General features: G+C 45.2%; 1 long non-coding RNA gene across 1 annotated transcript in view; it reads left to right on the top strand.

The window, feature by feature from the left end:
* Positions 1-23780, top strand: part of LOC145710780 (uncharacterized) — a 99802-nt gene that overhangs the window by 29110 nt on the left and 46912 nt on the right. The gene's annotated exons all lie outside the window — the stretch shown is intronic.

The raw sequence follows: 23780 nt of genomic DNA, 5'->3' as shown, positions 1-23780 counted from the left end.
TGAAAAGCGTAAGCGAAAATTCTTTGAAAATTTTAGGCGAAAGCGAAGCGAATCAAAATTAAGAAAGCGAAAAAAAGCGAAAATTTTCCGAAAATATGTAGCCGTTGAAAAAGTGTCCACTTTATATTTGGTTTCAATTTTCAAATCGTAAATTTTCTGATCTAACTGAGCTTAGCTAATCTTAGGCAAACAGCGATGTCAATAAATGTATATTGATTGATCAAGGATAATAAAACATTTGCTTCACCAACTTCAATCAAGTCTTCTCGAATATCATTGAAAAAACGTAAAAATTTTCTTATTTTGATATTTTTTGTCTTGAGAACAGCTATTTTGATGCATGTTACTTAATATTGAGCCAGGGGTCTAAATATCAGCCGAAATCCTAGTGCGAAAGCGAAGCGAAAGCGAACCATTTTTCAAACTTTTTGCGAAGTGAAAGCGAAGCGAATTTTTCGCCCATGTGCGAAGCGAAAGCGAAGCGAAATATCATTGAAAATTGCGAAAAAAAGCGAAAATTTTTTCGCTTGAATTGAAACGCATTCTCTGGCAAGAATCTTTAGTAATCAGACACTCAAAAGCGAAGATGATTTCAAAAACCTATTTTTGGGGTAGAAAATTACAAAAAAATCTGTTACTGTACCTTTTTCCAGCTCGTCAATATAAGCCGAATGGTGGGTCTAACTGTTGATTATTCCAAATTAGTAATAAACTCGATATCAGGGGTGACTATTCGGGTATCGCCGATGCCGCATCGGGAAGTCGGGGAAAACGGACAATTTTCGGACAAAATTTGTTCGGCCGGGCATTCGGACGGCTTAGCTACTTAAATTTGGCCGGGCAAAAGCGGGCGTTTCGGGCATTTGGGCAAGTTCGGCACTTTCGGGGAATACAGCGCTTTTGGGCAGTTGGTCAAGCCCACGCCGAGGAAAATTCTTAAATTTCGCATTCTTTACAACTATTTATGCTCTCATGCTCAAATCTCTAACTGAATCAAAAGCCTCTCGATTCGAGAGTCTCGAAACATATTTTTCTAGCCCTTATCTATTGAATATCCCATCACCAGCTCGACCGGGCATTCGGACGGCGCGACTCTTGGCCCTTGATTTCGGCCGGGCATTCGGATGGCCAATCGACGATTTCTTGCCCGGATGGCCAGGACCAGCTCTATAACCAGTCAACCCTTGGATTTATTGAGAGTTAGACCCACCATTAGACTCGTCTTGACAAGACTGAGAAAACTTGAATTTATAACGGCATCAATAATGCCCCTCTCCAACTCTTTGATAAAGACTCTTCCGAATAGAAAAGTCGCTTGCTGTGCGAAAATTTTTGCGAAAATTTGGGAATTTTGCGAAGCGAAAGCGAAGCGAGTTCTGCTCTCAAGTGCGAAGCGAAGCGAAAGCGAACCCCTGATTGAGCCGTTTTACCTTAATAATGCTCGTATGATTCTCAAAATTGATTATCATTTCTGAGTGACCGGAGAATCAGGGCCGCCCACGCACTTTTCGCTCGTTCGGACAAATTTTGCATTGTAAAATGTCCAAACGACTGAAATCTCTCCGTCATTCAGGAATGATAATCGCGGTAGATATGTTAAACAACTGTTATAAACAAGCGTTTGGACCCTTTTTTCAAAAATATTTATAAAAGGGTTGAGAAATTATGAGGCTGCAAAGTTTGCAAAAATGCAAAATCACTCAAGTGTACTGCTGACGAAAAGAGTGAGAGTCAGCGGGGAGCAACTAACATGGGCTAAAGGGGGCTTTGATCAGGCTTTATATAGGCTCTATGATTGACGGCCTAGGGACTGTAGCTAAACTAGAACACTTCACCCTTCCCCCAATTTGGGTTGGTAAATTTTGATGTATAAATCACAGGAGAATGAGAAGAAGCACACCTTTTGGTAACTAAAGGGATACACAATAGTAAGAAAAACAGTAGATATGTTTTTGAAAATAGAAAAATGCACAGGGGTAAAAAGTTTCGTTTTTTTTTTTTGCAAGGAGAGCTGGACATCAGGGGAGGTTTTGACGGCGTCGATGATGTACAGTTGTTAGTCGAGAGCTAAAAGGGATAAAGTTGAAGTTGAGAAATTTTGATTCGCTTCGCTTTTGTTTAAATTTTTGAAAAATTTTCGCTTTCGCTTTTCATTTTTGGAATTTGTGGTCATATTTTGTCCCCCGACTTTCTCAGAAATGTCCACATAATAATTTTTCTTCTTTTTCGAGAAGTTTTATTTCTTGACTTTTTCTCTTCCTTTGCGTTTTCTGAGCGTTTTTGATCGTCCTCTTCTTACTCCGTCAACTCAAGACCAAAAGAATGTTTCTGTGCCCTTCTTTCAGCCTTCAATCCGATCTTTCTTTATCAAGAAAAAGTGAGCTTTTGGTCAGAATATATTGTAAATTGAAAAAAATTGACCAGCAGGAAAATGTCCACAAATTTGATGGCCACATATCCCATTAAAAACTATACCTGACTGGACTCGAAAATTTCTAATTTAAGAGGACTTTTTCTTAGCCCTTGTAATCTCGAAAGGCTTCTTAAGATGGAAAAAAACTGTATTTTATTCATTTGATGATGGCTGATTTGATGGAAGATCAAGAAGATTATGTCACATAATTTATGTGCTACTGTTATATGTGGATGATTTCATGTGTCTCACAACCGAGCAGAAGCTTAATAAAGTCTTAGATAAAATCTTTTTATAGCCTATAAGATTGACGAGAACAGAATTTCAGCAGATGAGGCGAAAGTTGAGCTATTGTTGCATATCAGAAGATTTTCATTGACTTGTTCGAAGTGAGAAAAGGCGATCGTCAGAATCTTTTGACGTCTTTGAATTTGACGTCTTTGGATGGTTTTTCTTTAAGGCTGGATGCAAGAAAAATCCCGGCTAAGACAATGGAGTATGTAGTTCAAGAAATAATGATTTGCAGGTCAGAGAAGAATAGCTACAGTTCTTAAAAACGAATCCGAATTGGTAAAGGATGCACTACTCACGCAATCACTTTGAGCAAGTCTAGAAATAAACAATAGAAAAAATGCGGGCGAAGAGTGCATAAGAGGACGTCTGATACTTTGAGGATTATTCAAAAAGAAATTTTGTGAATCTTGAACCGTGTCTATGACTGTATGCAATTTTGGAAATCATTAACTAAGCCTTTCTAATACAGACACTGACTAACAGATGATAGGTATCAGTTTGAGGACTTCTGATCATAGTTGGAAAAACACCCGAAAACCGCGTGCGGGTGCGTGCGCGAATTTTTCAAAATCCCAGTGCGCGTGCGTGCACGTGCGCAGAGATTTTCAGAACCCGCGTGCGGGTGCGTTCGCGCACGTGCGCGCATGTGCGAACCTGTTTGCGTCATAATTCTTTAGTCTTTTCAGCTAGAATTGAGCTAATTTCAATATATTTTCGTATAAACACTATTCAATATTGACTTTGTTTCTATAAAAACAAGTCAAGGGCTCTTTGAAAACAACAAAAAATTATTTTTCTTTTTTCAGATATTTGATAAAATTTTTGAGGAAGGCCAAAAACTCAAAATTCCGAAGAAAAAACCCTATTTTTCCAATTCGAACGCGTGCGCGCACATGCGCTTTTTTTATCCCCGGATGCGCGTGCGTGCGCGTGCGCAAAACACGCACGCACGCGCACGTTTTTCCAACTATGCTTCTGATACTTTAAAGGTCATTCTAAAAGAGATTTAGTTAGGGGGTGAACGGTGAAAAAAATTAAACCCTGTAAATGACTCTATGTTATCTCGGCAGGGGTCTGGATTCGCTTAGCGACTTCGCTCATGAGCGAAGCGAAGCAGAGCGAAGCGAATTCGCTTCGCTTCGCTTTCGCTTTTTGGAATTTCAATTCGCTTCGCTTCGCTTTCGCTTTTTACCAAAAATTTTAGCGAAATTTCGCTCAAAAGAAATCGTTCTAAGAGTTGAATATTTTGTTATTTTTATTAGATTTAGCGAAAGCTTAAGTGGAAATTTTGCTTATTGACATAAGCTTCCACTTTTTAGAGCTTTACTGAGATCATTTTAATGTTTTCAAAGTAGCCAATACTGACAAAATTATACCGTTGCGATTTCACTCGCGAGGCGGTGCGCTAAAAATTCAGGCGCACTTGCGCTTGGGCCTGCTGTGTGGTTATTACCCGGAATGACGTAACATTCTCGAAGCAGGGGAAAAATTGACCAGAGGCTCGGCCTTGTGGGGGCGCTAAGGAGCAGCGTGCTCAAAGAAGAGGAAAAATCTTCCTTTGCTAATTAGAAACTCTTCTTTAATATAATTACAGTAAAAACCCAAAAATTGGCCGGTTTTCAGATGTAAATTCCCGAAAAAAGCGGCAAAATTTTGGGTTTTTTGGCGGGTAGCCAAGTTTCCCCTTCAAAAAGCAAAGATTCAAAATTTTCGAAAATCGGCATGATTTTGTTATTTTTGATGAATTTTATTCAAATTTTTGCTTGTTTGAAGACATTCTTATGAGAATTTAGTCATTAAAACGCTTTAAAAAACCTAAAAATTATCAGAAATAGCCTCATTTGGTCCCAATTCTGGTGAAAAATTTTCTATTTTTGAAAAAGCGGCCAAATTTTGGGTTGATTTCAGGTTCCAAAAAAGGCAGTTTTAGACAAAAAGCGGCCAAATTTTGGGTGGGCAAATTTTGGGTTTTCACTGTATTAAAGTAATTAAGACATTTTCTTGTGCAGTTTTTTCTGCATATTCTTGCTGGCTCAACTGAAATATCTTTTAACATCTTATTATAAACAAAATAATCGAGTGGTCTCCGTTTGCCAAAGTCGCCGTTTCCCCAAGTTGGGTAAAAGGCGATGTGAATTGATTCTCAATCAATGATTCACCATAAAACTGTACTTTATTGCTTCTCCACAGTCAGTCCCGGCTTCATCAACTTAAACCCCGGCTTCAACAACTTCGATCCTAGCTTTTCAGACGTCAATCCTGGCGACTCGAACGTCCATTGTGGTATCTCCAGCGTCGATTTCGGCTTCTTTATGCCGATCCTAGCGTCACAAACTTGAGTCCTAATTCTAATATCTTAACATTTTGGGAAACGGTCGGACTCATTACGAATTGGTAACCCATTACCAATTTTGGTAACCCATTACCAATTTCTCAGACCTCAGTCTCGGCTTCTCAGTTGCAAATCATGCTTCTCGAATCAATCATGATTGGACAAGCCCAGATAGAACTCGATAAACCCAGGTCAGAATTCGAAATTTTCAAAAATCTCATCAGAAATGCAAATTTGGCTTTATTTTTGCTGAGCTGAGCTGAGCCGCCATGAGTGAGAAATTCTCTGAGCTCAGCTGGCCTATTTCGGAGCTCACTGAGCTGAGCTGGGCAGGCCTTTTTAGAAGTCATTGAGCTGAGCTGAGCAGACCTTTTGAGCCGTCTCAGCCCCGATTCTTGATTTTTTAATTTAAGGGGCTTGACGGCCCTTCGGGCCGTCTCAGCCCCGATTCTTGATTTTTTAATGTAAGGGGCTTGACAATGGCTGGGAACTTTGAGGTGATCAATCTCAGTTAGGTCCCCAACCCCGCCCACACCCATCATTTATAAAATTCGATTTGTCCCAGTTTTAAAAAGACTTATAGTCTTTATTTTATTTTTCTTTTTAAGAGCTTCCAATTGTTTTGGCCAAAATGGGTCTCGCACGGACACTGTTGAACTTAAAATTATTTGATAAAAATGAGATTTTGGGTTGGAATTATTAGAATTGTAAAAAAATGCCCATTTTTGGTGCATTTCCACGAAAATGGTTCTTCATAAACGCGATGATTGCTTTTTTCTCACCAATTTTTTTTATTGCTTCTCGCCGCTTGAATTTTCAACCCTTTTCTTTTTTCTGCTCCCGCATTTCCCAAAATCCCGCATTTCTCGAATCCTGGATTTCTTAAAATCCTGAGTTTCTCAAATAGCCAATTCAGGATTCTGCCGATTCTGGATTTTCTAATGTCGATCCCGGGTTCTTTGACGTCAACTCCGACTTTTTCAGCATTAATCCCAGCATCAGCAGTTTCAATCTCGGCTTTTCCAACGTCAATTTAATTGATTACGTAATGGTTGGTGTATATCGGAGCTACCAAAAGGTTCGCCCCGAGGAAGAGTACACCTACGCGGACCTCGTGTTGAGTACGACTCAGTGCTTTCGCGTTATTCGCGCTGAGCGTACCAAACTCGAGGTAGAGAAACGGAAGTCCTGTTAAGGGCAAGTAAGAGATTGCTCAGGCTAACAGGTCTTTAGGTTTATCCTGTTTTGGGACCGCAGCTTCCTCCAGCTTCTCCAACGTCGTCCAAGCCGCCGCTGTGATTGCCTGAGTCGTCACTGTGGTCGCACGCGTTTTATCTGAGAAGTTGGTTAACTGCTGTACAGAATAAACCAGTTTCGTAACGCCAGTTTTGGTCACGAGTGTGTTGATATAGCAGGTTTCGCAGGGGTAAATTACGTGGTGACTGAAGTCACAGCAAGAGTTACCTGACTCTGTGTTGGGACTTCGGGAACGAACCCCGCGCGGCCACTTTATCAAACCTCGAGCCTTGCCATTTATTTGCAAGAAGCTATCATGAATAACATGTTCCTCGCGCCCAAAGGGCACGAGTTTTATACAGGGAAGGCAGTAATCCCTTTGGCATTCACGAATAGTGATGCAGCAGTACGTGATCGGAAGATTATAGCGTGGAAAGATCACCTGGTAACTGTCGCTACTTACGACGTACGGAAGTCTTTGAAGGACAATCGGTTTGTGGATCAAATCGCTAATCTTCCCCTTACATGGGGCGAGAATAATGGTGAGCTGCCGTCCACGGTCGGACGGTTATCGATCCCATCTACCCTCCAAGAGTTCGAACAATGGAGAGTAGCAGGTCGATACGCGGGGCATCCAAAGTTGGAGAACGCGAAGGTGTCCGATAATGAGGACAGGTTCGTTGATTTCAACGGCCAAACGGCGGAAGAGAGTGAAGCCGCGTTCAAGGAGCACCATTTTCCTGGAGTGAACTTGGCGCTGCGGAATTATTTCCACGTTCAGGCAGGATTCACGAAATCTGCGTGCCAGGAGGCATTGGACGTTCTTCGCCTGGTTTGCGCGACGATCTGCAACAACGTCGAGGATAGTTCCAAGGAGGACCTAAAAAATGGTTATTGTACAAATTTAAACCAATATGTTCGGATGATGATTAAAAATTTCTGCGGAAACGCGGGAAAAAATGACTTCCTAAGCTTTGTTAAGTTCCTACGAATCTTAGGAAGAGGGGAACTGAGCCACGTGAAGACCGGAACTTTGTACGAAGTCTCCAAGAAAATATTAAAAAAGGTCATGACAGATAACGCGATTGTAGCTGGGCGATTTCCAAAAGGAACCCCTATGTCTGTATCTATCTTCCGCGAACAGTACTGTACTACTCCTGATAGGTTCGGCCCTTTGGCAGAGTATTTTTTGCTGGGGCTTTGTACACTGGGAGTGCAAGAGTCTAAATGGAAGGAAATCCTGGAAAAGATTTGTGTTAAAAGAAATATTGAATTTCGTGAAATGGATGGTCGCGATATCATTTGCGAGAAAAAGCTTTTCCTAGATGAACTCGAAAAAGCGACACAATCGACATCTCATGTTGAACTGAGTCAGATAGAAGTCGCGTTAGAAATTGATGATGGAGGAGATTTCCGGTCCTCGCTGGTGAAGATTGTAAATGATCAGAAATACGCCAGCAAGGACAAGAAAAACTCTTTCAACGTTTTCGACCCCGAAGAAGGCAAGGACGTTGGTACACCAGCGGTTGATGATTATGAGGACGACCTCAACGCGTTTTTCAAGGGGAACAAGCCACCAAATTCGCGGGATAATGTACGGAAATGGCAAAGCGATAATCGCGGGCAATTTCCACGTTCAAATTCGCGAAACATTTCACTTGCACAGGTAACTAATAGCCGCGATCTCAAGGTGGAAATATCTACCGGCAGAGTGTTCCAGTACACCGGTCAATACCTGTCCAGACGCGAAATAGAGTCCTTAAAGAAAGAGGACCCGGACAAGATTTTATAAAGCAAAAATGGTCAGGTAAAACGAGTAGATATTCCCAGGAAATTTAGCCGTTTCATAAAGAAAAAAGGTGTTAAACCTCAGGGTGAGCGGCGAAAATTTTACGCGTTGGACGGAGAGGTCGACCTGGAGGAGCTTCAAGCACTCTGCGAGGAGTGCGAGTGGAGCTCTGACAGCGACACAGACAACTTCAATAATTTCGCGATGGATTTGAACAAAGAAGAGACTGATGGATACGCGGCGTTCGACATGGGAGGTGAGATATTTGCGAAGCTTTGGACAGGAAGAAATAACCCATGGTTAAGAGCGTCAATAGAAGAAGGAACGAAGACAGTAGAAGAATGTGAAAACAAATTGTAAGATATTTGGTTCTGCCTACCTGATTTAGAACGCGAAAGAAATAAAAAGAACTATACTTATTTTAAGCTTCTACTGGACACAGGATGTTCAGTAAGTTTGTTACCTTTTCCTCTCTATTCGTTGATAAAGAACTTACCAATAGTGCGCGTTAAACCAGCAAAAAGCGGAATCGGCAGGACAGCAGGCGGAGGTAAGCTGGAATTCCTCCCACTGACAGTTTCGTTCGCGTTGCGCCTGAATAAGAACGTAAAAATTGAGTTTTCGGAAGCAAGAGTCAGCAGGAGCAGCGACAACACGGTGCTGCTCTCGCTGTCGGATTTAGCGCGTTACTCGGCAAAAATTTGGTGCGAGTCACGAGGAAAAGGTTTTCGCGTGAGAGTATCTATAAGAGGATTCGAGATAGCCAACCGCGACGCGGAGAGTCACGCGGAAATTCAGTCGTTCAATAATGTAATCCACAGTTTCAATATGTATGAAGAGGTAAAGAATGACAGGTTAACTCCAGCACCGCGGGTCGACACGATTGTCCCGAGGATCAACAGCGAAGTAGTCGATATGCGAGCCACTTCCAGATTCAACCCTGATTCACGAGTAGAATACGCGCGTCATTTGGAAAGGCTTCACCAGAAAGCTCGCGAAATTAACACGTGGAAAGAATGCACGGTAGATAGGATGTAGGATGTGCTTCCAGGAATCGAAAATGGGGTGGACTTTTCAGCGCGTTTATGGAAGATAATAGAAAATAATAAAATTCTGTTCGAGGGAACACAAGGTTTAGTTCCAGGAGAAGAGTTTGAGGTTTACGCGGAAATTACAGGAAATACTTCAGGAAAGGTGGTTAAACAATCATACGGAAAATCGATGTCGGAATCGGTGGTTAAGGCCTTGCGAGAGAAGTTGGACGCGGAAGCTAGTGAGGGAATAATCGGAAGTGCATGACGCCCTCACATTTTCTAACATTCTTTCCTGTGGGGAAGAAAAATACAGACACCGCGAAAGTTGAGCTAAGCGCAGGCTCAATCAGAATAGTGGCGGACTGTAAAAGAGCCATGATAAACGATGACACGTCACACTCGGCGCGGCCAACAGACTCGATAAGACAGGTCCTGCAGAATGTCGCGCGGTTCACAGAAACTGGATTAATAGCGACAATCGACATCAGTAGCATGTTTTTCTGCTTCCCCCTTCATCCGTCAATGTGGAAATACTTCTGTATTGACCACCCAGACCAGGGTCCGATGTGCTACAAAAGATTGCCAATGGGATGGATTTTGAGCCCTTTGATCGCGAGAGAGAAGCTAAAAAGGATTTTATACAGTCACCGCGAGTACTGCTTCATTTACGTTGATGACATCTGCATAACAGGGTCGTCCCCTGAAAGTTTTCTAGAAAACGTCGCGGCAGTACTGAACACGCTATCTACTTTTAACTTGCGATTGAAGGGAAAGAAGTGTGAATTCCTCAGCAAGGATTTGTCAATCCTCGGAAGACGCGTGAAGAACGGAGTGATAATGGCGAGCAATCACATCTTGGATAAAATAGCGTTGCAAAATCACGAGGAGGTAAAGACAGTAAAGTGTTTGAAGCGAGTTCTGGGATGGATAACTTATATTGGGGACTCTCTCCCGTTTAGGACTGAGCTTTTATCAGACCTGTATGAAGCAAGTGGGGGAGGGAAAAGCCTAAGTACGCGAATAGAATGGACTGAAAAACTGATAAGCACGTACAAAGAAGTCCAGAAGGAGGTCGCGGGCTGTTTGGTAAATTTATACCCGATAATTCCGGAGCTAGAAACATTTATTTGTTGTGACAGCAGCAACAAGGGAACTGGAGCCTTTTTGTACCAGGTTGAAACGATAGAAGGTAAACGGAAAGTTAGGATAAATAAATTGTTCTCGCGAAAAAGACCAGATACAGGAAATGTCACGCAATGGAGCTCGTGTATGATTGAACTGCACGGAATTTTAAGCGCGGTTATACATTTTAGCTGGGAGATTGACTTGGTGAGAGATCCTGTCACAATCATAACGGACTCGTTGAGTGTAGAAAAACTATACAAGAGGTGTTTGAATGGTCAAGAGCTAGCCGCGGATAATAAAATTAACGAAAGACTTATGAAACTGATGTCTTATGATATCAAAATAATTTATAGAAGCTGCAGATCAATCGAGGTCGATCTAGTAGACATGATTAGCCGATCGGACAATTGGCTAAAACCCTGTGATGAGAATTGCCGCGTTTGCATGAGCATCGAGAGAGAAGGTAAGCTGAGCAAAGGAGCGGGTGATAAGGTTACGGCGATAAAGGAAAAGAGCTATGAGCCTACAGTGACTCTCGCGAGGTTTGAGAGAATCTTCGGCTTACCTTCTACACAAAGGGACGCGATCCTTTGCGAGCTTCAGGAGTCGAAGAGGATGACGGAGTTGCGCGGCGACGAGATCGACCATGAAGTTCATCAGATGTGTACGCGAGCCCGTGCGAAGGGCCTAAACCGGGAGACTAGCGCGTCGGATACAGGAGCTGAAAGCAAATGGATAAGAGACGCGAGACCGGTGATGGAGAGACTAAAAGCTTGTGTCGCGAAAGGAACATACAGTGACCTTCTAAGAAACCGGGATCTTATTAGGGATATCCAACTCACGGATAAGTCGATACAGAAAGCAGTAGAATCAAAACGGAAGAATGGCAAGTTACCTTACAGCGACAGGGTCGCTGAGAGCTTGCGGAAGTCGACAGAGTCCGAGGTAGTAGACGGGATCGCGGTGTTGCGGAAGAACGCGCTTTTTGTCGAGGAAAAAATGGTCAGACCAATCGTTGTTCCGGTCGCGTTCCTGGAGGTGATTGTCCGAAAGCTGAAAAGCGCCATCGGATGCACATCGTTAACAGCGCTAAAGAAACACGTGAGATTTGATTGGTGGGCATCTGGGATGAATAAAGTGGTGGAAAAAGTGCACAGATCATGCACTGGGTGCACTTACTTTCGCAAACAAACGAAGATTGAGGTTATCCCGAAGGAGTTTGATGATTACGAGCCTAAGGAATTAGGACAGGTTTTGTTCGCGGATCTAATCACTAGAAACTCTTACCCAGGCGCAGATGAGACCACAATCAAATTTTATGTTTTCGCGGAGGCAATCTCAGGATTCACGCGGCTTTACCCGATCAAGAAGGCCAACAACGACGCGGATCATGAGACTGAGGTCTTCATGAAAGCCCTTGCTGATTTTGTTCGGGGACCATTGAAGGAAAAGAAGGTAAAAATCTTCGTAGATGGATGCAGCGTGAACAAGAAAATCGCTGCTGATGAATGTTGGCAACGATGGAATGTAGAAATTGTGTTACTTATCAAAAGAAGCGCGAGCAAGAATTACCTCTCCCCAGGAGACTCAAGAATTCAGAAGCTGATAAGATACTTGTCGCGGAAATAAGCAAGCGCGGTCCTGCCGAAAGAATCGCTCTAGATACCGCGATGAGAATTAATAACACGCCAAGCCGGCACGGATACACTCCGACCGAAATCTATTACGGCAGGGATAAAACCGACCAGCCTGTTAAAGTTGATCTGAAAAAACTTTTGAATTACATTAAAAAATGCCGCGAACAAGGGAGAAAGGCGGCGATGCGTAATCAGGCAAAAGGTAGAACGCGCAAACCGATTATTTTCAGACCTTATGAGGAAGGCGATACGTATGAATCTGAGCTCGAAAAACCAATCAAAGTGGGGGATTACATTTTAATCGAGGGAGAATGGAAGAAAAACGACCTTAACCCCTATTTCAAAATTGTAGCGACAGAGGAAAACCCAGAAGGAATAGATTGGTTTGAGGGAGTTCGCTTCGCGGTCAAAGTCGGGCTGAAACGGCAGGCAGTTTACACATGGTCTTTGAACGCGATTAGAGCTATTGTCGACGGTAACTGCGTGACGGACGAGGAAAACGCCGGGATAATGATGTTAGCACAAAACGCAGAGCTGGCGATGCCAGAATTCATGCAGTCGCGATCTCTGGTAAGTGAAAGAGTCGCCTGGAGAAAAGAGCCTGAAGAACTTAAAAAACTCCTGCTGATGTAGAAGCGCAGGGCAATAAAATAAACGCGTTTATAAGTTTGTTTTTTTGATAATTTTTATTCTATCAATAAGGCGAGAATTTACCGAATAAAAGGAAAAGAAAGGAAAGGTAGTGAAGACAGTGATTTTAAAAGGAATTTAAACCCAAGCGTCGGAGGAGCTACCAGCAGGGGGAACATAAACAGAATTGTCATCGGCGATAGGCTCGACGTAGTCATCAGGAAGCTCGACGATGGAAACAATGGACGAAGTCCGAGTCGCGGGGCGGAAGGACGCGGCTCTAGAAGTAGTGCGCGAGGATCGAGCTGAGCTGCGGCTCAGAGGTGCCACGTGTACTGGAGACGCAGATCTGGACGTGGCAGCGGCGGCGTCAACGCCTCGGACGGCTTCGTCAACACGGGAATAGCGCGGTGGAGGAGTAGCGACGGTAGAAGGTACAACCGCGGTAGGAGGCAGTCGAGAGAGTTCGCGGTTGAGCTGATCCTGTTGTTTTCGAGCACGAATCATCTTTCGATTGGCATCGTTTTGTCGCTGAAGCGCTCTGACCTGCTCGTACTCGGGCCCATCTTCGTAGGAGTCGGCAGACTCGCCGAAGTTGAAGTCAAGGTTGGCGAAAGTACGGTTGACGTGCTTGAGGACGCTGATTACAGGGCGGCCGCAGCAGCAGATGAGAGTAGGGACGAGAATGATGAGGAAAAGCGCGAAGAGTGCCCTAAATGCGTAAAATAAGAAAATGATCGGAGAAAATATAAATGTACCATCTGTAAGGTGAAGCACCGCCAAGAGTAAGGGGAGCCTCGGGAGCTCCATAGGCGGGCATGGGCACGTAGTAGTTCGGCGAATACGCGGATCGACCGTGTCGCGATCGGGCAGTTCCAGAGTGGTGGTAGTTCCGTTGGAAGACGCGTCGGGGAACCTGAAATTCGCGTTAGTTAAGCCAAAGAAATAATTATAAAGATGACTAAAATGAGAGTTAAATTGGAAAACTTACAGGATCAACACCAGAAATAATCTGGGGAACGTAGCTATCGAGCCCGAGGACGCGGCGGAAAGACGAAATATCAAACTGCATGGCGTCGAGCTCGGTAGCATACTGGTGGATCGCGTACTGGATGAAAATAGCAGTGCAGGTGAGGTTGAAAACGGTGAATAGGAGTAGAAGTAGTATTCGGGAGCAGTTCTCGCGGAGAAAGTTATTCATCATGGGAAGTGGTGAGTAGATCAGTTCGAATTGAAACTGGGATTCTGAATGATTTCCCAACGTCCTCGGCGAATAAATAGTCGAGAACGTTTTGCGCCAGAGAGTCCAGCTGATGCCGATGCGCATCAACGCGAGCTGGCAAACAGGCGGCGCCGCGGTAATATTCAGACAGCTGCACCAAGTACGCGGAAAGCAGCTCGCGAATACTATTACGAAAGTTGAAAGATGGGCTGCCAGAAGTAGGTCCGACAGAAGGCGGGAATGTAAGATTGATATGCATTTTCACCGGCGTCTTTGAAACATCAAGCGCGTAGCCTAAAATGGGGCGGTTTATAAAATAAGGTACTGAAAAATCACCGATGTGGACGAGTAAGTTTCGAATGTGCGGGAAAGGATGTTTGAGCGGATCAGACGAATAATAAAGATCGGCCCTGATCCGGACCAACTCGCGCGAAATGTGCAACTCCTTGGATGAAAATCGCTCAAGGAGATCTACCTCAAACTCAGGAAATAGCTCCGAAGGGATGGTCGCGTAAATATACCTAAAGAAGGGTCATTTCAGCCAAATGGACTCCACATACTCTGAAGGCCGGGATGGACTTCGATACAAGACGCGACGAGACAAGCCCTGAGCAGAGGCGCGAGACTCGCGGCTCTGGTGGAAAATCTTTTCCATGTTCTCGACTATGGTGGTGATTTCGCGTCGTGTACGTTTGGACACACGGTTCGGTGCTTCGTCAAAAGCGGTCGCGTCAGGAGTTTTGAATTCGATCTCCTCAGAAGCGTTCCCGGTGGTTGAGCGTGAAATGTATGGTGCCCCAGTTTCGACAGGAGTAGATGTATGAGGCGATGCATCATACAAAGAGCCTGACCCAATTTTCGGACGCGGAAGCTTGCGGGGCACATCGAACTCCATCGCGAGAGAGTCCTCGTAGTCGAGAGGTTCAATTTTAACTCTCGGCCCTTTAAATGAATTTAATAGTATGAAAAGCGCACCACAAGGCTCACCTTGGGTCAACAGATCCACATATTCGACGCGAGAAATTGCTGGATGTTTTCGAGTCGGAGACTGGGCGACAGTACAAGTGGTAGCATCAAGTCCAGCCTCAGACACCGTCCGTTTGTTAGTTGGCATAATCGCGGGATTGTTAATCGCGTCTCTCAGTCGGTTTAGATCCGCTCGAAAAGAGCGGTGAGTTGTCGAGTCCAATTGGAAGGCAGGAGAGCAGCTAAAACAAATATAAAAAACAGAAATTGGCTGTGATTCGCGGAAAATGAGCACGCAGAACGGTCGGTCACGGGAAAGTTTATTTGAAGAGAAATAGAGTAAACGAAGAAGGCCTAGTTGAAAACTAACTATTTCCAACCAATTTAACCGCGTAAACTTGGCCACAAGATCATCCTCCCCCCATTTAGAATGCAAAACGGTTTAACCGCGTTGAACGAACTTAAAATCTGGGAAAACCTCCCGCCGTCGGTCTTGGGCAAATGCTTCAAGTGCACTCACGAGCTCGATTTCGCGGGAAAGCCACGAATCCACGAGTGTGGTAGCTTCTTTTGTCGAGGATGCTGTCCCGAAAGGGAACCGTGTCCGGGCTGTAACGCGACCTTCAACAGTACGAATACGAAGATCGTGAACGCGGGACACGCCTCAGCGTCTGAGGTCATCATCGCCAGAATCAGAAAAGGGGTAGACGATCTAACCCAAGGTAAGTGGACGCGGTAAGAATGATAGTAATGAGTTTCAAAGTTCTGGCGATCCAGGAAAAAAGCAGAGCCGCGTACCATGATCTGGTCGCGGTCACGAACAATCGCCTGTTGGAGATCACTCGTCAATCGGGAGTTGGAATCTGCGGCTACAACTTTTACTTGCAGCGATCGCTGATGCCAACTTTCGCGATTGGCCATTCTCAGTATGGCCATATGATCTACAGGACGCGAGGACTGACTGAACCGGCCAGAAAAATTTCTTACCAGGATTTGACCGGACGCGAAAACGAGGAAGGTAACGCGGGAAACCAGAATCGGGGAACTGACGCGATTGAAGGTATGAAACGGCAGCCAGACGTCTAAAGAAACAACAATTTAGGAAAAATGAACATCTACGAAAAGTAATCAGCGCCAGAAATGCGGCGAGTCACCTAAAGTTGAGCCTCCGCGATCGTTACAGTCTGCCGAGTTCAAGATTTATTTTAAGCCCCGCCAAAAGCGGCGAATTACCAAAAATTTATTAAAATTATCGCTATTCAGACTCGTTTCCGCTGTCTAATGAACACTGACCGCCGCAATACGCGAAAAAAGGAAGAACCAAGCCCGAAGAACCGCGGAAATGAAAAGGAACGCGTTCGCAAGAGAAGCCGAAACGGTAATAGTCCCTCACTTTTATTTCTTGATTACAAGGAAAATAGCAAATTTATAAGATACTGTCGACAGTGAACAGTAAATAATATCGTTTTAAAAGATGAAGACGGCGAGTACACTTTCGCGCGTCCAACGAAACGATCGCGAATACCGTGGGGACAGTTAAGAGCAGCGGAATGGGCAAAGAAACACTTCGGCGCTAAGACAGGAAAGGACGAGCTGCGGACTTAAGCAATAGCACGGTATCGGCCAAAACCACCAAGCAAGCTTGGGATAGCGCGGTAGCGTTGCTGTTGTCGCTCAATATCGCGGTTGCCAGGCCATCGTAGACCGTGTTGCGCTCGACGCTCCAGTGGCGGTACATCCTGATCGAGCGAGTAAAAGGGACATCGATCCATGGAGGCCCCAGGGGCTAACAGGGAGGAGAGATGACGCGTGCCCAAGAAAGGCTCGATCGTGCCAAGAGGGAAGAGACGAGCCGGGCCTAGAGGTGTAATTTAGAAAATGGTTACAAACTCAAAGTTCATACCGGCTTTTGAAAAAGTATCGCGGGGAAAGTACTTCACTTCCTCGTTTCCGCGACGAACGCGAGTGACAAGCGGCTTGTAGATGCCTGCGTCATGGATGAACTGGAGCAGGAGCCTCCAAATGCCATGGTAGAGCGCGAATTCAGGGCTACCGTAAACGCCAATAAGGTAAAAGGCCCCGGCGACGTAGTAAGTATACTGCTCGTCCTAAAAACAGAAGTTGAGCCGCGAAAAGTGGACAAGAAGTCGAAATCAACGCCGAAAGACGCGCAAGAAATCGGCCTCGCGGGTGAAAAAGTAAGTTATCTCGCCAATAAATGAATGGGATACGTTGTTGTTGTAGAAGTAGCAAGCCAGCATCTTGAGAAACAAGATGGAGGGGATAGGAAAGAGTTGAGCGCGATTACGTAGATTAAGTGAGAGGAGCTCTGAAATAATAAGTTAAAATAATAATTCAGGTTGTAAAATGGAACTCACTATAAGAGTTGTCATGATGGAATCGCGTAAACTCCCCGTGGTCGCGTCGCTGGAGCCCATCACCGGCAAAGATTTGGTCACCAAGAACGGCTTTAATCGCGGTAAGAATTATCGCCTGGGGCGACCCAGGGATATTCAGTTGATCTCGGTCGAAAAGTAGTTGAATGGGGACGCGGTTCATAGGCCAGTCAGGATTTCGATTGCAAGAAACGACGCGCTAAAAAGCAAATATTAAAATGATGCTTTAAGTTATAAAAGGATGCTTATTTAATCCATAAATTCGAAACTCACCCCATGCATGTACTGGCACCAGATCAGGAAAACAAGCCAGGGATTTCGCCCGCGAAAGGAATAGGCGGTAGATTCATCTGGGTGAGCCTCGGCGGTCTCTCGGGGCACTCCGGCTAATTCGAAAGAGCAGGGACCAGCGTGAACCCAATATTTGGTGAGAGCCACCACGGTCAAGGTCGCCCAGCGAGCAACCCTCTCCAAGAAGGCGCGGCGAAATTTGACTTTCGCGTCGTTGGTGACTTTAGGATCGCGAACTTGATACATCGCGGAGTCCATGGCAAAAACAAGGCCGTGAACATCTTGTTTGTTTGATCCTTTGTTGGGCAATCGGAAATCAACGGGGACAATGACATCGTTGGCCCCGACGCGGAATCGAAGACGGAGCCGAAGGCTCCCGCGCTGAATTTGTTCGTCTGAAACGCGGGCAAGCAAAATCTCATCGAGGGCTTTTCGGCCGACAATTTGGTCATGAATGCCGGCACGTCGGAAAACAATTCTGGCGCCTCGCCCTCCATGGTCAAATTCGAACTTGGAAAGAGCACTAGAATAAGCCCGCGGTTGCCCATTTCGAGTAGCTTTCGACTGAGCAATCAACTGGCGGACCGCGTCATTCCGGCCAATAGTAGCATCGGCGTACGTGTCGAAATTTCTAAAAACATAATTTTAGAAGCTGAAGAAGGAACAGAACAATGAACCGCGAATAGAAGAACTGGTCACTTTAAAAAATCTGGAAAATTTGGAATAGAACTTAAACGAAATTGTCAAAAAAAAAAAAATTTTTTTCTCTAGAATGGCAGGGGGCGATTCACCCCGCATGGATATGGACAGGCCGGGGAGCTTTCTCGACATTAACGCGCACAAAAATCAAAATCAGCCGCGAAACATGTTCGGGAACGAAACGCGGTTGATGTCAGCCAGCCAATCGCGGGCCGCCATTCAAGCTGACATAGAAGATGCAAGCCGTGAAGCGGTAATAACGCTGCGAATCGGTGTCCGGCTAAATAAATTCATTGACGCGTTAAAAAACGTCAAGGAATTTAAAATCAACGAAACTGATAGAGAAGTTGCCGCGTTCTTGTCAAGTTTGGAAGCGACCGTAAAAAACGTGGCATCCGCGGAAGAAAGCGCGTTATTCCTCGAGGAAGAGGTAAAAATCAAGGAAGAAAAATAACTTACTTGAGGATTTCAGAGATGGAATAAGCAGTCCTCCGTTGGATTTCGACTGCTGACATTGCGCGCGTCTAGGTAAAACTAAAAATAATTTAGAAAAATAATAAACCAAAATTAAGAGACATCCTGACCGCGTGGCTAGAAGCGCCGAACCGCGTAAACATGTATTGCTCTCACCTCTATGTGGAAACTGATCCGTTCAGCCCCCGAAACAGTGGCTTCAAGATGCGTCTAGCTCGCGTTGAAGGAGGGACGGCTGGTTTAAAAAAGCTGATCTCTCAAACAATGGCTGAAGTTAGTCCTGATGACATTGTGGACCAAGCTTTATACTGCGGAAGACAGCTCTTGGGAGCCATCGCGCCGTCATGGGTAAGTGAACAGTTGCCACTATCAGCCGGCCGCGTCAGATGATAAAAATCAATCGACCGGCTCCCCGAAACAGTAATTCACGCGTGACAGGATTTTAAGATCGAACCCCCGCCAACTGGAACGACGGATGAGGATGAAATCGCGGAATGGGTGACCCGAGTCAACCATGAAGCGGTGAAAATGCGCGAAGGGGCTCTGAACTTTCTGGGTCAAATTGAAGGGATGAAATCCTGGTCTGTCGAAGAGACCATTACGTACCTGAAGAATTGGTCGGACAAGGCCAAACTGACCAACGTGTTCGCGCTGGACCACCAAGGCGAGGCACCGATAATAACGGTGCAAAATAACGGCGAACTGAGGGCGTTGGGAGTTAGATGGAACCAGGAAACAAACAACTACCTGGTGGAACGCGTTCGCAGACCGAATTGGTGCTACAATTGGCGAGTAATCACGGAGGGCCGAGACCTTGGCGAAACAAGCGGAGGATTCCGCCCGCCGAACGCGTACAAACGACCGGCCCCATCGCGACCTGGATACGGAAAACGCGGCCGAGGAGGACCGCGCCGCTAAAGGTATACACTTCGATAAAATGTGGGGGACGTAATGGTTGGTGTATATCGGAGCTACCAAAAGGTTCGCCCCGAGGAAGAGTACACCTACGCGGACCTCGTGTTGAGTACGACTCAGTGCTTTCGCGTTATTCGCGCTGAGCGTACCAAACTCGAGGTAGAGAAACGGAAGTCCTGTTAAGGGCAAGTAAGAGATTGCTCAGGCTAACAGGTCTTTAGGTTTATCCTGTTTTGGGACCGCAGCTTCCTCCAGCTTCTCCAACGTCGTCCAAGCCGCCGCTGTGATTGCCTGAGTCGTCACTGTGGTCGCACGCGTTTTATCTGAGAAGTTGGTTAACTGCTGTACAGAATAAACCAGTTTCGTAACGCCAGTTTTGGTCACGAGTGTGTTGATATAGCAGGTTTCGCAGGGGTAAATTACGTTATTATTCAAGAAGCAATAATAGAAAACTGAAAAGCCGGGACTGGCATCTGAGAAGCTAGAATTGAAGAAAGTGACGCCCGGATCGGATCTTAAGAAGCCGGGATTGACGCTGGAACGACCAGGATTGACTTCTGTAAAGCTAGGATCGAAGTTGTTGAAGCAAATATTGAAGTGGTTGAAGCCGGGATTGAGTGTGGAAAAGCCAATAAAATTTAGTTTAATAATCGATCAATTTATTTAAACTATATTATATGTAACTATATTATTATGATGATATTATATAATTGAAAGATTATTATAAAATAAGCGCCTTATTAAGAAAAAATAAGTTTTCAATTCATTAATCCCGTCAAAAAACCCGTTTATTTTAATTAACCTTATTCTTCATTTTATTTCCGAGTGAGGGCGCTTATTTCACGCCGCGCTCTGATTGGTGCGCGCTCGGCAAAGCTCTGATCTGCGGGGAGTGTGGTAGGTGTTGTACGTCTCAGAAAATACACGCCTCGCGCTAAATCTCGATCTGATGGGGCTTCAGATCGAGATTTTTCACCGCCGCAAAAGTGAGAGCGCAACGGTATTGTACGAATGCCCGAAAAATAAATAAAATTAAAACCGAACTTAAAATGGACACTTTTTCAAAGTTACATTTTGATCAGCGAACCCCTGATTGAGCCGTTTTACCTTAATAATGCTGTCTCTTTGGTGGTGCACAATATGCGACTTTATATCCGCAGAGTGACAGAAGCGCTGAAAGTCACTAACCAAGACCAAAATCACACCCTTCCAGTCTCAGATGATCTAAAAGATGAACTTTTAACCTGGGTCCAGGCTAAATACATCACAACAAAAAGATCATGGCTGAAGAAGGGCTTAAAGCCTGTCGAATTCAAAATCTTCACGGACGCCAGCAGTGGGGCGGCCGGGGTCGAGTTTAAGGGGAAAGGAATTACGGAAACGGTTTATTGGGATCCAGAGGATCCTCTGTCCCAACAACCTATCATGATTAAAGAAGCCTACGCTGTCCACTACGTGGTTAAAAATTACGGCCATCTTCTCAAAAACTCCAGAGTCCTGTTTAAACAGGATAACAAGGCAGTCGAAACCTGCTTCTTACATGGGAGCAGGAAAAGCCCAGAATTAACAAAATGGATCAGGATGATCCATGAGGAGGCAAATAAATATAATATTGCCATGGATATGGAGTGGGTCTCCACAACGGAACAGGAGGCAGATGAAGCCTCGAGAAAGATTGACACGAAGGAAGCTGTGATAAAAAATCAAGCTTTCCTCAACCTAAACAAGGCCCTGGGAAAAGAGTGCACTTTAGACGCTTTTGCTAACCCAGCGAATGCGAAGTGCGAAAAGTTCTGGTCATTAAGGGACACAGCCGGAGCTGCGGGAGTCGATTTCTTCACCCAAGAGGATTTCGGATCCGAAGTCCTCTGGGTTTTCCCACCAAAACCTATGGAGGATTTCGCGTTTCAGCTTCTCCAGGAGAGGGGGAAGAATAATTTTTGGATTTTCTGTCTAGAAGAACACGAGACAGCGTCCCCAATCTGGCCCGAGGTCTTAAATAATGCTTATTTCAGGATCCTGGACCCAGAAACGAATAATCCGGTGCTGTTTCCTGCGAAAGTCCGCTCGGAAGAGTTTGGATTTTGGAGAGAACCGTCTCACGTTTCCTTTTCTTTTATAGGTCATCATCCTGAGAACATAGATCTATGTTCAGAATGGACAGGAAACAAAACTTCATCGAAGCGTGCCGCTGGCGCTCCAACACAAACCTCGAGAACAAAAAGAATGCGATAGTAGCAGCAGCTAACAATCTCTTCGAGGAAAAAGAAAGAATTTGGGCAAATATGAAGGTGAAGGACACACAATCGGTCGTCGGATCCGACGACTGGAAAGTGTGCCTGAAACTTCTGTCCAAAATCTTCTCAAAATCCATCGAGATCTCAGCGTCGTTCGGCGCTGGGTTCCACGACCTTTTGGCAAGACTGAACGATTGGCAAACAACAGGGAAAAACACCTTCGAGGTCTTGATCAATGTAGGGAAGCTGGTGGACCAAATTGTCTACAATGTCAGAGGCACCAACTTTCTTTGCTTATTCCGGCCTGAGTTGTTTCTGGAAGGGATGGGTAGAGTAGGCACGCTAGTCGATTAAACCAACCCTCTTTACCTAAATAAGATTCCCGCACCGTAGCAGCACACTTCAATGAAGGCCTCAACAGATACACAAGACTCTGAAGTGTTACATTTCCTGAACCTGTAGTCAATCGTTTTCCTCTTTTTCCCTTCTCAATATACACAATTTTGTTATCGCATCCTAAGATAGATCTATTTTAGGATGAGTACCGGCTTCGCTCCCTTGAGAGGGGAAAACAAGAAGGACTCGAACAGACTCTCGCTTAAAGCAGAGTTGACGGAGTCCCCAATCTCGGAAAGCGACCATCAGAAAATCCAAGCGGACCTGCAGAAGGATGACCGCTACTGTTTCTTACTCAGCGAAATCGAGGACGACCGCGAGAGAAAGGTAATGATTCCCGAATCCGAAATCTACATATTTCAGGAAACAATCATCGAAGAGATGAAGGCAAACCTGAAGAAGCTAGCGGTGCTCCACGCGAAGAGGAAAAGCCTGGACGACATCAAGGGCGCTCTTCGCCGAGGAGAAAACCTCCATCACGACGACCAGCTGATCTGGGACGAGGGCGAAGCCAACATTTTGGCAGAATACGAAGCGACGAAGCAGGAGGACAAAAACTCCGACAAGAAAAGATCGAGGTCGCCCGCATGATCGACCACAATGAGGCCGAGTTGAAGAGGTACGCGCTGGAAGAACTGAAGCTCAATTTCAGTTACGCAAAAGCCGGCCGTTTCTACCAAATCGGACGAGGCTCCCGGAAACTAGAACAAGAACAGGGAGAGTCTCTCAGGGAGATCGGGATCTGCTTTCGCAGACTGATCACCGACGCAAAAAGATGAGGACTCTCCAGTACGCCGAAGCGTATGAGATCGTTCACCGGTAAGCCCAGCTGGGATAAATTTCTGTAATGAGTGGACTTTCAGATACGACAAGGCGGCCGGTCAAGATCATGAAGACTTCCCCACCATGCAGCGAATACTCCGTCAGATGCGAGAGAATCCGCTCATGAGCAGATTCGAATGGTGCACTCTCGTCAAAGACTTGTGCGACGAACGACTCCTCGATGATTTCGTCAAAACGATCGACGGAATTACGCAGGGATCAGATGAGGGTAGCCAGGACATGCGCAATTCTCTGGATCCAGAGGAATGCGTGCAACAGGAGGTCAACCAGGACAGAAGTCGACCTCAGCGAGAAATGCAGAATGCTGCAAAATACCACAAGATGAAGAAATTCTTCAAAAATGATGAGGTAGAATACAGGCTATCGCCGAGTTTCAATTCCTTTAGGAGAGAGAGCGCTACAGTATCCTTGCTCAAGGCTCTGGCGCTGGAAAGGACGCGAACAACTTCTCCGGAAACAGCGGGCAAAAACGCAAGTCTGGCAGCTTCAAAAGGGGCGGAAAGAAACACAAGAAGGAAGGAGAGAGTTCCCAGCGTTCTGATCAGAACAAAGGGAACCAGAAACGGCCATGGAAAAGCAACAAGAAGGGAAGAGAAGGCTTTCGCCCGGTAGCTGACCAGAACAAATAACTTTGTATTATTGCTTCGATTAAGGGAGGCTCAGCCCGATCGGGTCGAGCCTCCCCCTCAACTTCCTTTCTGCGACTAATTGAAATTACTTCCAGTTAAAACTTTCATCTTGCTAATCAACTTCATTTAGAATGAACATTTGGAACAATGAGTTCAAAGCGGCTGCGTTGCGAATGATGAAAGCCTGCTGGGAAGGTTTTTTAGAAGGAAAGGGTCGCAAGT

The sequence above is a fragment of the Oikopleura dioica genome, chromosome YSR, assembly GCF_907165135.1.
Source record: "Oikopleura dioica chromosome YSR, OKI2018_I68_1.0, whole genome shotgun sequence".
Lineage (NCBI taxonomy): Eukaryota > Metazoa > Chordata > Appendicularia > Copelata > Oikopleuridae > Oikopleura > Oikopleura dioica.
The sequence above is the reverse complement of the archived record's forward strand: the minus strand, read 5'-3'. Positions and strand labels throughout refer to the sequence as shown.